Here is a 19,830-nt window from a genome sequence, read left to right on the forward strand (position 1 = left end):
AAAATTTATTTTTTGAGTTTCGACCCATATAAGGATGGGTGGACATGGGTGGAGATGGGTGGAGATGCCACTATGTATTCTGATGAAGAGTAGCCCGTAACTTTTGCCCTGTTGGGAATATCTCATCATAATATAAACGTTTTTTGTTCCTTATGGTGTCCTGTAGTAGGATAGACCGCAAAAAGTCCTGAGAAAATTTTTATTTTTTAGTTTTTACTCATATAAGCATGGGTGGACATGGGTGGAGATGGGTGGAGATGCCACTATGTATTCTGATGAAGAGTAGCCCGTAACTTTTGCCCTGTTGGGAATATCTTATCATAATATAAACGTTTTTTGTTCCTTATGGTGTCCTGTAGTAGGATAGACCACAAAAAGTCCTGAGAAAAATTTATTTTTTGAGTTCCGACCCATATAAGGATGGGTGGACATGGGTGGAGATGGGTGGAGATGCCACTATGTATTCTGATGAAGAGTAGCCCGTAACTTTTGCCCTGTTGGGAATATCTTATCATAATATAAACGTTTTTTGTTCCTTATGGTGTCCTGTAGTAGGATAGACCACAAAAAGTCCTGAGAAAAATTTATTTTTTGAGTTCCGACCCATATAAGGATGCGTGGACATGGGTGGAGATGGGTGGAGATGCCACTATGTATTCTGATGAAGAGTAGCCCTTAACTTTTGCCCTGTTGGGAATAACCCAACACAATATAAACGTTTTTTGTTCCTTATGGTGTCCTGTAGCAGGATAGACCACAAAAAGTCCCGAGAAAAATTTATTTTTTGAGTTTCGACCCATATAAGGATGGGTGGACATGGGTGGAGATGGGTGGAGATGCCACTATTTATTCTGATGAAGAGTAGCCCGTAACTTTTGCCCTGTTGGAAATAACCCATCATAATATAAACGTTTTTTTTTCCTTATGTTGTCCTGTAGTAGGATAGACCACAAAAAGTCCTGAGAAAAATTTATTTTTTGAGTTTCGACCCATATAAGGATGGGTGGACATGGGTGGAGATGGGTGGAGATGCCACTATGTATTCTGATGAAGAGTAGCCCGTAACTTTTGCCCTGTTGGGAATAACTCATCATAATATAAACGTTTTTTGTTCCTTATGGTGTCCTGTAGTAGGATAGACCACAAAAAGTCCTGAGAAAAATTTTATTTTTTAGTTTTCACTCATATAAGGATGGGTGGACATGGGTGGAGATGGGTGGAGATGCCACTATGTATTCTGATGAAGAGTAGCCCGTAACTTTTGCCCTGTTGGGAATATCTTATCATAATATAAACGTTTTTTGTTCCTTATGGTGTCCTGTAGTAGGATAGACCACAACAAGTCCTGAGAAAAATTTATTTTTTGAGTTCCGACCCATATAAGGATGGGTGGACATGGTTGGAGATGGGTGGAGATGCCACTATGTATTTTTTCGAAGAGTCGCCCGTAACTTTTGCCCTGTTGGGAATAACTCATCATAATATAAACGTTTTTTGTTCCTTATGGTGTCCTGTAGTAGGATAGACCACAAAAAGTCCTGAGAAAAATTTATTTTTTGAGTTTCGACCCATATAAGGATGGGTGGACATGGGTGGAGATGGGTGGAGATGCCACTATGTATTCTGATGAAGAGTAGCCCGTAACTTTTGCCCTGTTGGGAATATCTTATCATAATATAAACGTTTGTTGTTCCTTATGGTGTCCTGTAGTAGGATAGACCACAACAAGTCCTGAGAAAAATTTATTTTTTGAGTTCCGACCCATATAAGGATGGGTGGACATGGTTGGAGATGGGTGGAGATGCCACTATGTATTTTTTCGAAGAGTCGCCCATAACTTTTGCCCTGTTGGGAATAACTCATCATAATATAAACGTTTTTTGTTCCTTATGGTGTCCTGTAGTAGGATAGACCACAAAAAGTCCTGAGAAAAATTTATTTTTTGAGTTTCGACCCATATAAGGATGGGTGGACATGGGTGGAGATGGGTGGAGATGCCACTATGTATTTTTTCGAAGAGTCGCCCATAACTTTTGCCCTGTTGGGAATAACTCATCATAATATAAACGTTTTTTGTTCCTTATGGTATCCTGTAGTAGGATAGACCACAAAAAGTCCTGAAAAAAATTTTATTTTTTAGTTTTCACTCATATAAGGATGGGTGGACATGGGTGGAGATGGGTGGAGATGCCACTATGTATTCTGATGAAGAGTAGCCCGTAACTTTTGCCCTGTTGGGAATATCTTATCATAATATGAACGTTTTTTGTTCCTTATGGTGTCCTGTAGTAGGATAGACCACAACAAGTCCTGAGAAAAATTTATTTTTTGAGTTTCGTCCCATATAAGGATGGGTGGACATGGGTGGAGATGGGTGGAGATGCCACTATGTATTCTGATGAAGATTAGCCCGTAACTTTTGCCCTGTTGGAAATAACTCATCATAATATAAACGTTTTTTGTTCCTTATGGTGTCCTGTAGTAGGAAAGACCACAAAAAGTCCTGAGAAAAATTTATTTTTTGAGTTTCGTCCCATATAAGGATGGGTGGACATGGGTGGAGATGGGTGGAGATGCCACTATGTATTCTGATGAAGATTAGCCCGTAACTTTTGCCCTGTTGGAATTAACTCATCATAATATAAACGTTTTTTGTTCCTTATGGTGTCCTGTAGTAGGATAGACCACAAAAAGTCCTGAGAAAAATTTATTTTTTGAGTTTCGACCCATATAAGGATGGGTGGACATGGGTGGAGATGGGTGGAGATGCCACTATGTATTTTTTCGAAGAATCGCCCGTAACTTTTGCCCTGTTGGAAATAACTCATCATAATATAAACGTTTTTTGTTCCTTATGGTGTCCTGTAGTAGGATAGACCACAAAAAGTCCTGAGAAAAATTTATTTTTTGAGTTTCGACCCATATAAGGATGGGTGGACATGGGTGGAGATGGGTGGAGATGCCACTATGTATTCTGATGAAGAGTAGCCCGTAACTTTTGCCCTGTTGGGAATAACTCATCATAATATAAACGTTTTTTGTTCCTTATGGTGTCCTGTAGTAGGATAGACCGCAAAAAGTCCTGAGAAAATTTTGATTTTTTAGTTTTTACTCATATAAGCATGGGTGGACATGGGTGGAGATGGGTGGAGATGCCACTATGTATTCTGATGAAGAGTAGCCCGTAACTTTTGCCCTGTTGGGAATAACTCATCATAATATAAACGTTTTTTGTTCCTTATGGTGTCCTGTAGTAGGATAGACCGCAAAAAGTCCTGAGAAAATTTTGATTTTTTAGTTTTTACTCATATAAGCATGGGTGGACATGGGTGGAGATGGGTGGAGATGCCACTATGTATTCTGATGAAGAGTAGCCCGTAACTTTTGCCCTGTTGGGAATAACTCATCATAATATAAACGTTTTTTGTTCCTTATGGTGTCCTGTAGTAGGATAGACCGCAAAAAGTCCTGAGAAAATTTTGATTTTTTAGTTTTTACTCATATAAGGATGGGTGGACATGGTTGGAGATGGGTGGAGATGCCACTATGTATTTTTTCGAAGAGTCGCCCATAACTTTTGCCCTGTTGGGAATAACTCATCATAATATAAACGTTTTTTGTTCCTTATGGTGTCCTGTAGTAGGATAGACCACAAAAAGTCCTGAGAAAAATTTATTTTTTGAGTTTCGACCCATATAAGGATGGGTGGACATGGGTGGAGATGGGTGGAGATGCCACTATGTATTTTTTCGAAGAGTCGCCCATAACTTTTGCCCTGTTGGGAATAACTCATCATAATATAAACGTTTTTTGTTCCTTATGGTATCCTGTAGTAGGATAGACCACAAAAAGTCCTGAAAAAAATTTTATTTTTTAGTTTTCACTCATATAAGGATGGGTGGACATGGGTGGAGATGGGTGGAGATGCCACTATGTATTCTGATGAAGAGTAGCCCGTAACTTTTGCCCTGTTGGGAATATCTTATCATAATATGAACGTTTTTTGTTCCTTATGGTGTCCTGTAGTAGGATAGACCACAACAAGTCCTGAGAAAAATTTATTTTTTGAGTTTCGTCCCATATAAGGATGGGTGGACATGGGTGGAGATGGGTGGAGATGCCACTATGTATTCTGATGAAGATTAGCCCGTAACTTTTGCCCTGTTGGAAATAACTCATCATAATATAAACGTTTTTTGTTCCTTATGGTGTCCTGTAGTAGGAAAGACCACAAAAAGTCCTGAGAAAAATTTATTTTTTGAGTTTCGTCCCATATAAGGATGGGTGGACATGGGTGGAGATGGGTGGAGATGCCACTATGTATTCTGATGAAGATTAGCCCGTAACTTTTGCCCTGTTGGAATTAACTCATCATAATATAAACGTTTTTTGTTCCTTATGGTGTCCTGTAGTAGGATAGACCACAAAAAGTCCTGAGAAAAATTTATTTTTTGAGTTTCGACCCATATAAGGATGGGTGGACATGGGTGGAGATGGGTGGAGATGCCACTATGTATTTTTTCGAAGAATCGCCCGTAACTTTTGCCCTGTTGGAAATAACTCATCATAATATAAACGTTTTTTGTTCCTTATGGTGTCCTGTAGTAGGATAGACCACAAAAAGTCCTGAGAAAAATTTATTTTTTGAGTTTCGACCCATATAAGGATGGGTGGACATGGGTGGAGATGGGTGGAGATGCCACTATGTATTCTGATGAAGAGTAGCCCGTAACTTTTGCCCTGTTGGGAATAACTCATCATAATATAAACGTTTTTTGTTCCTTATGGTGTCCTGTAGTAGGATAGACCGCAAAAAGTCCTGAGAAAATTTTGATTTTTTAGTTTTTACTCATATAAGCATGGGTGGACATGGGTGGAGATGGGTGGAGATGCCACTATGTATTCTGATGAAGAGTAGCCCGTAACTTTTGCCCTGTTGGGAATAACTCATCATAATATAAACGTTTTTTGTTCCTTATGGTGTCCTGTAGTAGGATAGACCGCAAAAAGTCCTGAGAAAATTTTGATTTTTTAGTTTTTACTCATATAAGCATGGGTGGACATGGGTGGAGATGGGTGGAGATGCCACTATGTATTCTGATGAAGAGTAGCCCGTAACTTTTGCCCTGTTGGGAATAACTTATCATAATATGAACGTTTTTTGTTCCTTATGGTGTCCTGTAGTAGGATAGACCACAAAAAGTCCTGAGAAAAATTTATTTTTTGAGTTTCGACCCATATAAGGATGGGTGGACATGGGTGGAGATGGGTGGAGATGCCACTATGTATTCTGATGAAGAGTAGCCCGTAACTTTTGCCCTGTTGGGAATATCTCATCATAATATAAACGTTTTTTGTTCCTTATGGTGTCCTGTAGTAGGATAGACCGCAAAAAGTCCTGAGAAAATTTTTATTTTTTAGTTTTTACTCATATAAGCATGGGTGGACATGGGTGGAGATGGGTGGAGATGCCACTATGTATTCTGATGAAGAGTAGCCCGTAACTTTTGCCCTGTTGGGAATATCTTATCATAATATAAACGTTTTTTGTTCCTTATGGTGTCCTGTAGTAGGATAGACCACAAAAAGTCCTGAGAAAAATTTATTTTTTGAGTTCCGACCCATATAAGGATGGGTGGACATGGGTGGAGATGGGTGGAGATGCCACTATGTATTCTGATGAAGAGTAGCCCGTAACTTTTGCCCTGTTGGGAATATCTTATCATAATATAAACGTTTTTTGTTCCTTATGGTGTCCTGTAGTAGGATAGACCACAAAAAGTCCTGAGAAAAATTTATTTTTTGAGTTTCGACCCATATAAGGATGGGTGGACATGGGTGGAGATGGGTGGAGATGCCACTATGTATTCTGATGAAGAGTAGCCCGTAACTTTTGCCCTGTTGGGAATATCTTATCATAATATAAACGTTTTTTGTTCCTTATGGTGTCCTGTAGTAGGATAGACCACAAAAAGTCCTGAGAAAAATTTATTTTTTGAGTTCCGACCCATATAAGGATGGGTGGACATGGGTGGAGATGGGTGGAGATGCCACTATGTATTCTGATGAAGAGTAGCCCGTAACTTTTGCCCTGTTGGGAATATCTTATCATAATATAAACGTTTTTTGTTCCTTATGGTGTCCTGTAGTAGGATAGACCACAAAAAGTCCTGAGAAAAATTTATTTTTTGAGTTCCGACCCATATAAGGATGGGTGGACATGGGTGGAGATGGGTGGAGATGCCACTATGTATTCTGATGAAGAGTAGCCCTTAACTTTTGCCCTGTTGGGAATAACCCAACATAATATAAACGTTTTTTTTTCCTTATGTTGTCCTGTAGTAGGATAGACCACAAAAAGTCCTGAGAAAAATTTATTTTTTGAGTTTCGACCCATATAAGGATGGGTGGACATGGGTGGAGATGGGTGGAGATGCCACTATGTATTCTGATGAAGAGTAGCCCGTAACTTTTGCCCTGTTGGGAATAACTCATCATAATATAAACGTTTTTTGTTCCTTATGGTGTCCTGTAGTAGGATAGACCACAAAAAGTCCTGAGAAAAATTTTATTTTTTAGTTTTCACTCATATAAGGATGGGTGGACATGGGTGGAGATGGGTGGAGATGCCACTATGTATTCTGATGAAGAGTAGCCCGTAACTTTTGCCCTGTTGGGAATATCTTATCATAATATAAACGTTTTTTGTTCCTTATGGTGTCCTGTAGTAGGATAGACCACAACAAGTCCTGAGAAAAATTTATTTTTTGAGTTCCGACCCATATAAGGATGGGTGGACATGGTTGGAGATGGGTGGAGATGCCACTATGTATTTTTTCGAAGAGTCGCCCGTAACTTTTGCCCTGTTGGGAATAACTCATCATAATATAAACGTTTTTTGTTCCTTATGGTGTCCTGTAGTAGGATAGACCACAAAAAGTCCTGAGAAAAATTTATTTTTTGAGTTTCGACCCATATAAGGATGGGTGGACATGGGTGGAGATGGGTGGAGATGCCACTATGTATTCTGATGAAGAGTAGCCCGTAACTTTTGCCCTGTTGGGAATATCTTATCATAATATAAACGTTTTTTGTTCCTTATGGTGTCCTGTAGTAGGATAGACCACAACAAGTCCTGAGAAAAATTTATTTTTTGAGTTCCGACCCATATAAGGATGGGTGGACATGGGTGGAGATGGGTGGAGATGCCACTATGTATTTTTTCGAAAAATCGCCCGTAACTTTTGCCCTGTTGGAAATAACTCATCATAATATAAACGTTTTTTGTTCCTTATGGTGTCCTGTAGTAGGATAGACCACAAAAAGTCCTGAGAAAAATTTATTTTTTGAGTTTCAACCCATATAAGGATGGGTGGACATGGGTGGAGATGGGTGGAGATGCCACTATGTATTCTGATGAAGAGTAGCCCGTAACTTTTGCCCTGTTGGGAATAACTCATCATAATATAAACGTTTTTTGTTCCTTATGGTGTCCTGTAGTAGGATAGACCGCAAAAAGTCCTGAGAAAATTTTGATTTTTTAGTTTTTACTCATATAAGCATGGGTGGACATGGGTGGAGATGGGTGGAGATGCCACTACGTATTCTGATGAAGAGTAACCCGTAACTTTTGCCCTGTTGGGAATAACTCATCATAATATAAACGTTTTTTGTTCCTTATGGTGTCCTGTAGTAGGATAGACCGCAAAAAGTCCTGAGAAAATTTTGATTTTTTAGTTTTTACTCATATAAGCATGGGTGGACATGGGTGGAGATGGGTGGAGATGCCACTATGTATTCTGATGAAGAGTAGCCCGTAACTTTTGCCCTGTTGGGAATAACTTATCATAATATGAACGTTTTTTGTTCCTTATGGTGTCCTGTAGTAGGATAGACCACAAAAAGTCCTGAGAAAAATTTATTTTTTGAGTTTCGACCCATATAAGGATGGGTGGACATGGGTGGAGATGGGTGGAGATGCCACTATGTATTCTGATGAAGAGTAGCCCGTAACTTTTGCCCTGTTGGGAATAACTCATCATAATATGAACGTTTTTTGTTCCTTATGGTGTCCTGTAGTAGGATAGACCACAAAAAGTCCTGAGAAAAATTTTATTTTTCAGTTTTCACTCATATAAGGATGGGTGGACATGGGTGGAGATGGGTGGAGATGCCACTATGTATCCTGATGAAGAGTAGCCCTTAACTTTTGCCCTGTTGGGAATAACCCAACACAATATAAACGTTTTTTGTTCCTTATGGTGTCCTGTAGCAGGATAGACCACAAAAAGTCCTGAGAAAAATTTATTTTTTGAGTTTCGACCCATATAAGGATGTGGGACATGGGTGGAGATGGGTGGAGATGCCACTATGTATTCTGATGAAGAGTAGCCCGTAACTTTTGCCCTGTTGGGAATAACTCATCATAATATAAACGTTTTTTGTTCCTTATGGTGTCCTGTAGTAGGATAGACCGCAAAAAGTCCTGAGAAAATTTTGATTTTTTAGTTTTTACTCATATAAGCATGGGTGGACATGGGTGGAGATGGGTGGAGATGCCACTATGTATTCTGATGAAGAGTAGCCCGTAACTTTTGCCCTGTTGGGAATAACTCATCATAATATGAACGTTTTTTGTTCCTTATGGTGTCCTGTAGTAGGATAGACCACAAAAAGTCCTGAGAAAAATTTTATTTTTCAGTTTTCACTCATATAAGGATGGGTGGACATGGGTGGAGATGGGTGGATATGCCACTATGTATTCTGATGAAGAGTAGCCCGTAACTTTTGCCCTGTTGGGAATAACTCATCATAATATAAACGTTTTTTGTTCTGTATAGTGTCCTGTAGTAGGAAAGACCACAAAAAGTCCTGAGAAAAATTTGATTTTTTAGTTTTTACTCATATAAGCATGGGTGGACATGGGTGGAGATGGGTGGAGATGCCACTATGTATTCTGATGAAGAGTAGCCCTTAACTTTTGCCCTGTTGGGAATAACCCAACACAATATAAACGTTTTTTGTTCCTTATGGTGTCCTGTAGCAGGATAGACCACAAAAAGTCCTGAGAAAAATTTATTTTTTGAGTTTCGACCCATATAAGGATGTGGGACATGGGTGGAGATGGGTGGAGATGCCACTATTTATTCTGATGAAGAGTAGCCCGTAACTTTTGCCCTGTTGGAAATAACCCATCAAAATATAAACGTTTTTTGTTCCTTATGGTGTCCTGTAGTAGGATAGACCACAACAAGTCCTGAAAAAAATTTATTTTTTGAGTTCCGACCCATATAAGGATGGGTGGACATGGGTGGAGATGGGTGGAGATGCCACTATGTATTTTTTCGAAGAATCGCCCGTAACTTTTGCCCTGTTGGAAATAACTCATCATAATATAAACGTTTTTTGTTCCTTATGGTGTCCTGTAGTAGGATAGACCACAAAAAGTCCTGAGAAAAATTTATTTTTTGAGTTTCGACCCATATAAGGATGGGTGGACATGGGTGGAGATGGGTGGAGATGCCACTATGTATTCTGATGAAGAGTAGCCCGTAACTTTTGCCCTGTTGGGAATAACTCATCATAATATAAACGTTTTTTGTTCCTTATGGTGTCCTGTAGTAGGATAGACCGCAAAAAGTCCTGAGAAAATTTTGATTTTTTAGTTTTTACTCATATAAGCATGGGTGGACATGGGTGGAGATGGGTGGAGATGCCACTATGTATTCTGATGAAGAGTAGCCCGTAACTTTTGCCCTGTTGGGAATAACTCATCATAATATAAACGTTTTTTGTTCCTTATGGTGTCCTGTAGTAGGATAGACCGCAAAAAGTCCTGAGAAAATTTTGATTTTTTAGTTTTTACTCATATAAGCATGGGTGGACATGGGTGGAGATGGGTGGAGATGCCACTATGTATTCTGATGAAGAGTAGCCCGTAACTTTTGCCCTGTTGGGAATAACTTATCATAATATGAACGTTTTTTGTTCCTTATGGTGTCCTGTAGTAGGATAGACCACAAAAAGTCCTGAGAAAAATTTATTTTTTGAGTTTCGACCCATATAAGGATGGGTGGACATGGGTGGAGATGGGTGGAGATGCCACTATGTATTCTGATGAAGAGTAGCCCGTAACTTTTGCCCTGTTGGGAATATCTCATCATAATATAAACGTTTTTTGTTCCTTATGGTGTCCTGTAGTAGGATAGACCGCAAAAAGTCCTGAGAAAATTTTGATTTTTTAGTTTTTACTCATATAAGGATGGGTGGACATGGGTGGAGATGGGTGGAGATGCCACTATGTATTCTGATGAAGAGTAGCCCGTAACTTTTGCCCTGTTGGGAATAACTCATCATAATATAAACGTTTTTTGTTCCTTATGGTGTCCTGTAGTAGGATAGACCGCAAAAAGTCCTGAGAAAATTTTGATTTTTTAGTTTTTACTCATATAAGCATGGGTGGACATGGGTGGAGATGGGTGGAGATGCCACTATGTATTCTGATGAAGAGTAGCCCGTAACTTTTGCCCTGTTGGGAATAACTCATCATAATATAAACGTTTTTTGTTCCTTATGGTGTCCTGTAGTAGGATAGACCGCAAAAAGTCCTGAGAAAATTTTGATTTTTTAGTTTTTACTCATATAAGCATGGGTGGACATGGGTGGAGATGGGTGGAGATGCCACTATGTATTCTGATGAAGAGTAGCCCGTAACTTTTGCCCTGTTGGGAATAACTTATCATAATATGAACGTTTTTTGTTCCTTATGGTGTCCTGTAGTAGGATAGACCACAAAAAGTCCTGAGAAAAATTTATTTTTTGAGTTTCGACCCATATAAGGATGGGTGGACATGGGTGGAGATGGGTGGAGATGCCACTATGTATTCTGATGAAGAGTAGCCCGTAACTTTTGCCCTGTTGGGAATATCTCATCATAATATAAACGTTTTTTGTTCCTTATGGTGTCCTGTAGTAGGATAGACCGCAAAAAGTCCTGAGAAAATTTTTATTTTTTAGTTTTTACTCATATAAGCATGGGTGGACATGGGTGGAGATGGGTGGAGATGCCACTATGTATTCTGATGAAGAGTAGCCCGTAACTTTTGCCCTGTTGGGAATATCTTATCATAATATAAACGTTTTTTGTTCCTTATGGTGTCCTGTAGTAGGATAGACCACAAAAAGTCCTGAGAAAAATTTATTTTTTGAGTTCCGACCCATATAAGGATGGGTGGACATGGGTGGAGATGGGTGGAGATGCCACTATGTATTCTGATGAAGAGTAGCCCGTAACTTTTGCCCTGTTGGGAATATCTTATCATAATATAAACGTTTTTTGTTCCTTATGGTGTCCTGTAGTAGGATAGACCACAAAAAGTCCTGAGAAAAATTTATTTTTTGAGTTCCGACCCATATAAGGATGGGTGGACATGGGTGGAGATGGGTGGAGATGCCACTATGTATTCTGATGAAGAGTAGCCCGTAACTTTTGCCCTGTTGGGAATAACTCATCATAATATAAACGTTTTTTGTTCCTTATGGTGTCCTGTAGTAGGATAGACCACAAAAAGTCCTGAGAAAAATTTTATTTTTTAGTTTTCACTCATATAAGGATGGGTGGACATGGGTGGAGATGGGTGGAGATGCCACTATGTATTCTGATGAAGAGTAGCCCGTAACTTTTGCCCTGTTGGGAATATCTTATCATAATATAAACGTTTTTTGTTCCTTATGGTGTCCTGTAGTAGGATAGACCACAACAAGTCCTGAGAAAAATTTATTTTTTGAGTTCCGACCCATATAAGGATGGGTGGACATGGTTGGAGATGGGTGGAGATGCCACTATGTATTTTTTCGAAGAGTCGCCCGTAACTTTTGCCCTGTTGGGAATAACTCATCATAATATAAACGTTTTTTGTTCCTTATGGTGTCCTGTAGTAGGATAGACCACAAAAAGTCCTGAGAAAAATTTATTTTTTGAGTTTCGACCCATATAAGGATGGGTGGACATGGGTGGAGATGGGTGGAGATGCCACTATGTATTCTGATGAAGAGTAGCCCGTAACTTTTGCCCTGTTGGGAATATCTTATCATAATATAAACGTTTTTTGTTCCTTATGGTGTCCTGTAGTAGGATAGACCACAACAAGTCCTGAGAAAAATTTATTTTTTGAGTTCCGACCCATATAAGGATGGGTGGACATGGGTGGAGATGGGTGGAGATGCCACTATGTATTTTTTCGAAGAATCGCCCGTAACTTTTGCCCTGTTGGAAATAACTCATCATAATATAAACGTTTTTTGTTCCTTATGGTGTCCTGTAGTAGGATAGACCACAAAAAGTCCTGAGAAAAATTTATTTTTTGAGTTTCGACCCATATAAGGATGGGTGGACATGGGTGGAGATGGGTGGAGATGCCACTATGTATTCTGATGAAGAGTAGCCCGTAACTTTTGCCCTGTTGGGAATAACTCATCATAATATAAACGTTTTTTGTTCCTTATGGTGTCCTGTAGTAGGATAGACCGCAAAAAGTCCTGAGAAAATTTTGATTTTTTAGTTTTTACTCATATAAGCATGGGTGGACATGGGTGGAGATGGGTGGAGATGCCACTATGTATTCTGATGAAGAGTAGCCCGTAACTTTTGCCCTGTTGGGAATAACTCATCATAATATAAACGTTTTTTGTTCCTTATGGTGTCCTGTAGTAGGATAGACCGCAAAAAGTCCTGAGAAAATTTTGATTTTTTAGTTTTTACTCATATAAGCATGGGTGGACATGGGTGGAGATGGGTGGAGATGCCACTATGTATTCTGATGAAGAGTAGCCCGTAACTTTTGCCCTGTTGGGAATAACTCATCATAATATAAACGTTTTTTGTTCCTTATGGTGTCCTGTAGTAGGATAGACCGCAAAAAGTCCTGAGAAAATTTTGATTTTTTAGTTTTTACTCATATAAGCATGGGTGGACATGGGTGGAGATGGGTGGAGATGCCACTATGTATTTTTTCGAAGAATCGCCCGTAACTTTTGCCCTGTTGGAAATAACTCATCATAATATAAACGTTTTTTGTTCCTTATGGTGTCCTGTAGTAGGATAGACCGCAAAAAGTCCTGAGAAAATTTTGATTTTTTAGTTTTTACTCATATAAGCATGGGTGGACATGGGTGGAGATGGGTGGAGATGCCACTATGTATTCTGATGAAGAGTAGCCCGTAACTTTTGCCCTGTTGGGAATAACTCATCATAATATAAACGTTTTTTGTTCCTTATGGTGTCCTGTAGTAGGATAGACCGCAAAAAGTCCTGAGAAAATTTTGATTTTTTAGTTTTTACTCATATAAGCATGGGTGGACATGGGTGGAGATGGGTGGAGATGCCACTATGTATTCTGATGAAGAGTAGCCCTTAACTTTTGCCCTGTTGGGAATAACCCAACACAATATAAACGTTTTTTGTTCCTTATGGTGTCCTGTAGCAGGATAGACCACAAAAAGTCCTGAGAAAAATTTATTTTTTGAGTTTCGACCCATATAAGGATGTGGGACATGGGTGGAGATGGGTGGAGATGCCACTATTTATTCTGATGAAGAGTAGCCCGTAACTTTTGCCCTGTTGGAAATAACCCATCAAAATATAAACGTTTTTTGTTCCTTATGGTGTCCTGTAGTAGGATAGACCGCAAAAAGTCCTGAGAAAATTTTGATTTTTTAGTTTTTACTCATATAAGCATGGGTGGACATGGGTGGAGATGGGTGGAGATGCCACTATGTATTCTGATGAAGAGTAGCCCGTAACTTTTGCCCTGTTGGGAATAACTCATCATAATATAAACGTTTTTTGTTCCTTATGGTGTCCTGTAGTAGGATAGACCGCAAAAAGTCCTGAGAAAATTTTGATTTTTTAGTTTTTACTCATATAAGCATGGGTGGACATGGGTGGAGATGGGTGGAGATGCCACTATGTATTCTGATGAAGAGTAGCCCTTAACTTTTGCCCTGTTGGGAATAACCCAACACAATATAAACGTTTTTTGTTCCTTATGGTGTCCTGTAGCAGGATAGACCACAAAAAGTCCTGAGAAAAATTTATTTTTTGAGTTTCGACCCATATAAGGATGTGGGACATGGGTGGAGATGGGTGGAGATGCCACTATTTATTCTGATGAAGAGTAGCCCGTAACTTTTGCCCTGTTGGAAATAACCCATCAAAATATAAACGTTTTTTGTTCCTTATGTTGTCCTGTAGTAGGATAGACCACAAAAAGTCCTGAGAAAAATTTATTTTTTGAGTTTCGACCCATATAAGGATGGGTGGACATGGGTGGAGATGGGTGGAGATGCCACTATGTATTCTGATGAAGAGTAGCCCTTAACTTTTGCCCTGTTGGGAATAACCCAACACAATATAAACGTTTTTTGTTCCTTATGGTGTCCTGTAGCAGGATAGACCACAAAAAGTCCTGAGAAAAATTTATTTTTTGAGTTTCGACCCATATAAGGATGTGGGACATGGGTGGAGATGGGTGGAGATGCCACTATTTATTCTGATGAAGAGTAGCCCGTAACTTTTGCCCTGTTGGAAATAACCCATCAAAATATAAACGTTTTTTGTTCCTTATGTTGTCCTGTAGTAGGATAGACCACAAAAAGTCCTGAGAAAAATTTATTTTTTGAGTTTCGACCCATATAAGGATGGGTGGACATGGGTGGAGATGGGTGGAGATGCCACTATGTATTCTGATGAAGAGTAGCCCGTAACTTTTGCCCTGTTGGGAATAACTCATCATAATATGAACGTTTTTTGTTCCTTATGGTGTCCTGTAGTAGGATAGACCACAAAAAGTCCTGAGAAAAATTTTATTTTTCAGTTTTCACTCATATAAGGATGGGTGGACATGGGTGGAGATGGGTGGATATGCCACTATGTATTCTGATGAAGAGTAGCCCGTAACTTTTGCCCTGTTGGGAATATCTTATCATAATATAAACGTTTTTTGTTCCTTATGGTGTCCTGTAGTAGGATAGACCACAAAAAGTCCTGAGAAAAATTTATTTTTTGAGTTCCGACCCATATAAGGATGGGTGGACATGGGTGGAGATGGGTGGAGATGCCACTATGTATTCTGATGAAGAGTAGCCCGTAACTTTTGCCCTGTTGGGAATAACTCATCATAATATAAACGTTTTTTGTTCCTTATGGTGTCCTGTAGTAGGATAGACCACAAAAAGTCCTGAGAAAAATTTTATTTTTTAGTTTTCACTCATATAAGGATGGGTGGACATGGGTGGAGATGGGTGGAGATGCCACTATGTATTCTGATGAAGAGTAGCCCGTAACTTTTGCCCTGTTGGGAATATCTTATCATAATATAAACGTTTTTTGTTCCTTATGGTGTCCTGTAGTAGGATAGACCACAACAAGTCCTGAGAAAAATTTATTTTTTGAGTTCCGACCCATATAAGGATGGGTGGACATGGTTGGAGATGGGTGGAGATGCCACTATGTATTTTTTCGAAGAGTCGCCCGTAACTTTTGCCCTGTTGGGAATAACTCATCATAATATAAACGTTTTTTGTTCCTTATGGTGTCCTGTAGTAGGATAGACCACAAAAAGTCCTGAGAAAAATTTATTTTTTGAGTTTCGACCCATATAAGGATGGGTGGACATGGGTGGAGATGGGTGGAGATGCCACTATGTATTCTGATGAAGAGTAGCCCGTAACTTTTGCCCTGTTGGGAATATCTTATCATAATATAAACGTTTTTTGTTCCTTATGGTGTCCTGTAGTAGGATAGACCACAACAAGTCCTGAGAAAAATTTATTTTTTGAGTTCCGACCCATATAAGGATGGGTGGACATGGGTGGAGATGGGTGGAGATGCCACTATGTATTTTTTCGAAGAATCGCCCGTAACTTTTGCCCTGTTGGAAATAACTCATCATAATATAAACGTTTTTTGTTCCTTATGGTGTCCTGTAGTAGGATAGACCACAAAAAGTCCTGAGAAAAATTTATTTTTTGAGTTTCGACCCATATAAGGATGGGTGGACATGGGTGGAGATGGGTGGAGATGCCACTATGTATTCTGATGAAGAGTAGCCCGTAACTTTTGCCCTGTTGGGAATAACTCATCATAATATAAACGTTTTTTGTTCCTTATGGTGTCCTGTAGTAGGATAGACCGCAAAAAGTCCTGAGAAAATTTTGATTTTTTAGTTTTTACTCATATAAGCATGGGTGGACATGGGTGGAGATGGGTGGAGATGCCACTATGTATTCTGATGAAGAGTAGCCCGTAACTTTTGCCCTGTTGGGAATAACTCATCATAATATAAACGTTTTTTGTTCCTTATGGTGTCCTGTAGTAGGATAGACCGCAAAAAGTCCTGAGAAAATTTTGATTTTTTAGTTTTTACTCATATAAGCATGGGTGGACATGGGTGGAGATGGGTGGAGATGCCACTATGTATTCTGATGAAGAGTAGCCCGTAACTTTTGCCCTGTTGGGAATAACTCATCATAATATAAACGTTTTTTGTTCCTTATGGTGTCCTGTAGTAGGATAGACCGCAAAAAGTCCTGAGAAAATTTTGATTTTTTAGTTTTTACTCATATAAGCATGGGTGGACATGGGTGGAGATGGGTGGAGATGCCACTATGTATTTTTTCGAAGAATCGCCCGTAACTTTTGCCCTGTTGGAAATAACTCATCATAATATAAACGTTTTTTGTTCCTTATGGTGTCCTGTAGTAGGATAGACCGCAAAAAGTCCTGAGAAAATTTTGATTTTTTAGTTTTTACTCATATAAGCATGGGTGGACATGGGTGGAGATGGGTGGAGATGCCACTATGTATTCTGATGAAGAGTAGCCCGTAACTTTTGCCCTGTTGGGAATAACTCATCATAATATAAACGTTTTTTGTTCCTTATGGTGTCCTGTAGTAGGATAGACCGCAAAAAGTCCTGAGAAAATTTTGATTTTTTAGTTTTTACTCATATAAGCATGGGTGGACATGGGTGGAGATGGGTGGAGATGCCACTATGTATTCTGATGAAGAGTAGCCCTTAACTTTTGCCCTGTTGGGAATAACCCAACACAATATAAACGTTTTTTGTTCCTTATGGTGTCCTGTAGCAGGATAGACCACAAAAAGTCCTGAGAAAAATTTATTTTTTGAGTTTCGACCCATATAAGGATGTGGGACATGGGTGGAGATGGGTGGAGATGCCACTATTTATTCTGATGAAGAGTAGCCCGTAACTTTTGCCCTGTTGGAAATAACCCATCAAAATATAAACGTTTTTTGTTCCTTATGGTGTCCTGTAGTAGGATAGACCGCAAAAAGTCCTGAGAAAATTTTGATTTTTTAGTTTTTACTCATATAAGCATGGGTGGACATGGGTGGAGATGGGTGGAGATGCCACTATGTATTCTGATGAAGAGTAGCCCTTAACTTTTGCCCTGTTGGGAATAACCCAACACAATATAAACGTTTTTTGTTCCTTATGGTGTCCTGTAGCAGGATAGACCACAAAAAGTCCTGAGAAAAATTTATTTTTTGAGTTTCGACCCATATAAGGATGTGGGACATGGGTGGAGATGGGTGGAGATGCCACTATTTATTCTGATGAAGAGTAGCCCGTAACTTTTGCCCTGTTGGAAATAACCCATCAAAATATAAACGTTTTTTGTTCCTTATGTTGTCCTGTAGTAGGATAGACCACAAAAAGTCCTGAGAAAAATTTATTTTTTGAGTTTCGACCCATATAAGGATGGGTGGACATGGGTGGAGATGGGTGGAGATGCCACTATGTATTCTGATGAAGAGTAGCCCTTAACTTTTGCCCTGTTGGGAATAACCCAACACAATATAAACGTTTTTTGTTCCTTATGGTGTCCTGTAGCAGGATAGACCACAAAAAGTCCTGAGAAAAATTTATTTTTTGAGTTTCGACCCATATAAGGATGTGGGACATGGGTGGAGATGGGTGGAGATGCCACTATTTATTCTGATGAAGAGTAGCCCGTAACTTTTGCCCTGTTGGAAATAACCCATCAAAATATAAACGTTTTTTGTTCCTTATGTTGTCCTGTAGTAGGATAGACCACAAAAAGTCCTGAGAAAAATTTATTTTTTGAGTTTCGACCCATATAAGGATGGGTGGACATGGGTGGAGATGGGTGGAGATGCCACTATGTATTCTGATGAAGAGTAGCCCGTAACTTTTGCCCTGTTGGGAATAACTCATCATAATATGAACGTTTTTTGTTCCTTATGGTGTCCTGTAGTAGGATAGACCACAAAAAGTCCTGAGAAAAATTTTATTTTTCAGTTTTCACTCATATAAGGATGGGTGGACATGGGTGGAGATGGGTGGATATGCCACTATGTATTCTGATGAAGAGTAGCCCGTAACTTTTGCCCTGTTGGGAATAACTCATCATAATATAAACGTTTTTTGTTCTGTATAGTGTCCTGTAGTAGGAAAGACCACAAAAAGTCCTGAGAAAAATTTATTTTTCGTTTTTATGCCCATATGAGGGAGGGTGGACATGGGTGGACATGGGTGGAGATGGGTGGAGATGATTTTCTGTAGAGTGGCCTCTAACTTTGCTCCTGTTGGGAATAACTCATCATAATATAAACGTTTTTTGTTCATTATGATATCCTCTAGTAGGGAAAGCCCCATAAGGTCCTGAGAAAAATTTATTTTTCGAGTTCAGGCCCATATGAGGGAGGGTGGACATGGGTGGACATGGGTGGAGATGGTCGTAGATCATTTTCTGTAGAGTGGCCTCTAACTTTGCTCCTGTTGGGAATACCTCATCATAATATAAACGTTTTTTGTTCATTATAGTGTCCTCTAGTAGGGAAAGCCCCATAAAGTCCTGAGAAAAATTTATTTTTCGAGTTCATGCCCATATAAGTAATAGAAGCAAAGTTACTGGCCACTCTTTATAGGAAGACATGGACAGCCTCATCCTCATTTATGTTAATTCATCCTTATTTATCCCGATATGGATCTGAACTCAATAAATGAATTTTTCTAAAGTTTTTTTAGGGTCTCTTTTACTAGAGGACGTCATAATGAACGAAAAAAGTTCATAACTGGACGAATTGTACAGACTTGACCTACCTGAACGCTGTCTCATCCGCATTAACGCTGTTATGCTATTCTATAACGGACTACAACCTGTTATTGGACCTTACAAGTCGGTGGTAACTCACTTGCTGGTGGTAAAGTAAGAACCGTCTGGTACTTACCCCAGTCAGTCAGGTGGGAATGTCAGCAAGTTTCTTACTGGTGGTAATGTAGAGAATGTCGACTGTTTCCTAGCGGTGGGTAAAGTTGGTGGGCAGTTATTTTTCAACTTGGTGTGTCTCTGTAATTTAAGTGCGTATACTATAGGAGCGCTGCCATATCTGAGCGCTGTCTGCCCTCTAGCATGGGGCTTTCGGCCCCATGCGTATTTTGCGACACTTGGAAAGTTTTCGCTAATATTCTACCTACTCTACCAACTTTTCGAGAAAGTCGGATCCTTGGAGTAGTAGGGTGTGGTGAAGAACACAAAAAGTGGCGTTTATGGAAATTGACAAAACACGAAAATTGCTCTTTCTTAGAATTCTCTATGAAGAATGGCACTTAACTTTGCTCCTTTTGGTAATAACCCATTACACTAAAAACATTTTATCTTCATTACCGTGTCCTCTAATGGAAGAAACCATAGAAAGTCCTAAGAAATTACATTAAAATCCAAATGAGGAAATATTAGGATAAATCAGGATTTCTCACAATTGCCTTTAAATCGTAATTAAAT

This window comes from Microplitis mediator, chromosome 3 (assembly GCF_029852145.1).
Source record: "Microplitis mediator isolate UGA2020A chromosome 3, iyMicMedi2.1, whole genome shotgun sequence".
Classification (NCBI taxonomy): domain Eukaryota; kingdom Metazoa; phylum Arthropoda; class Insecta; order Hymenoptera; family Braconidae; genus Microplitis; species Microplitis mediator.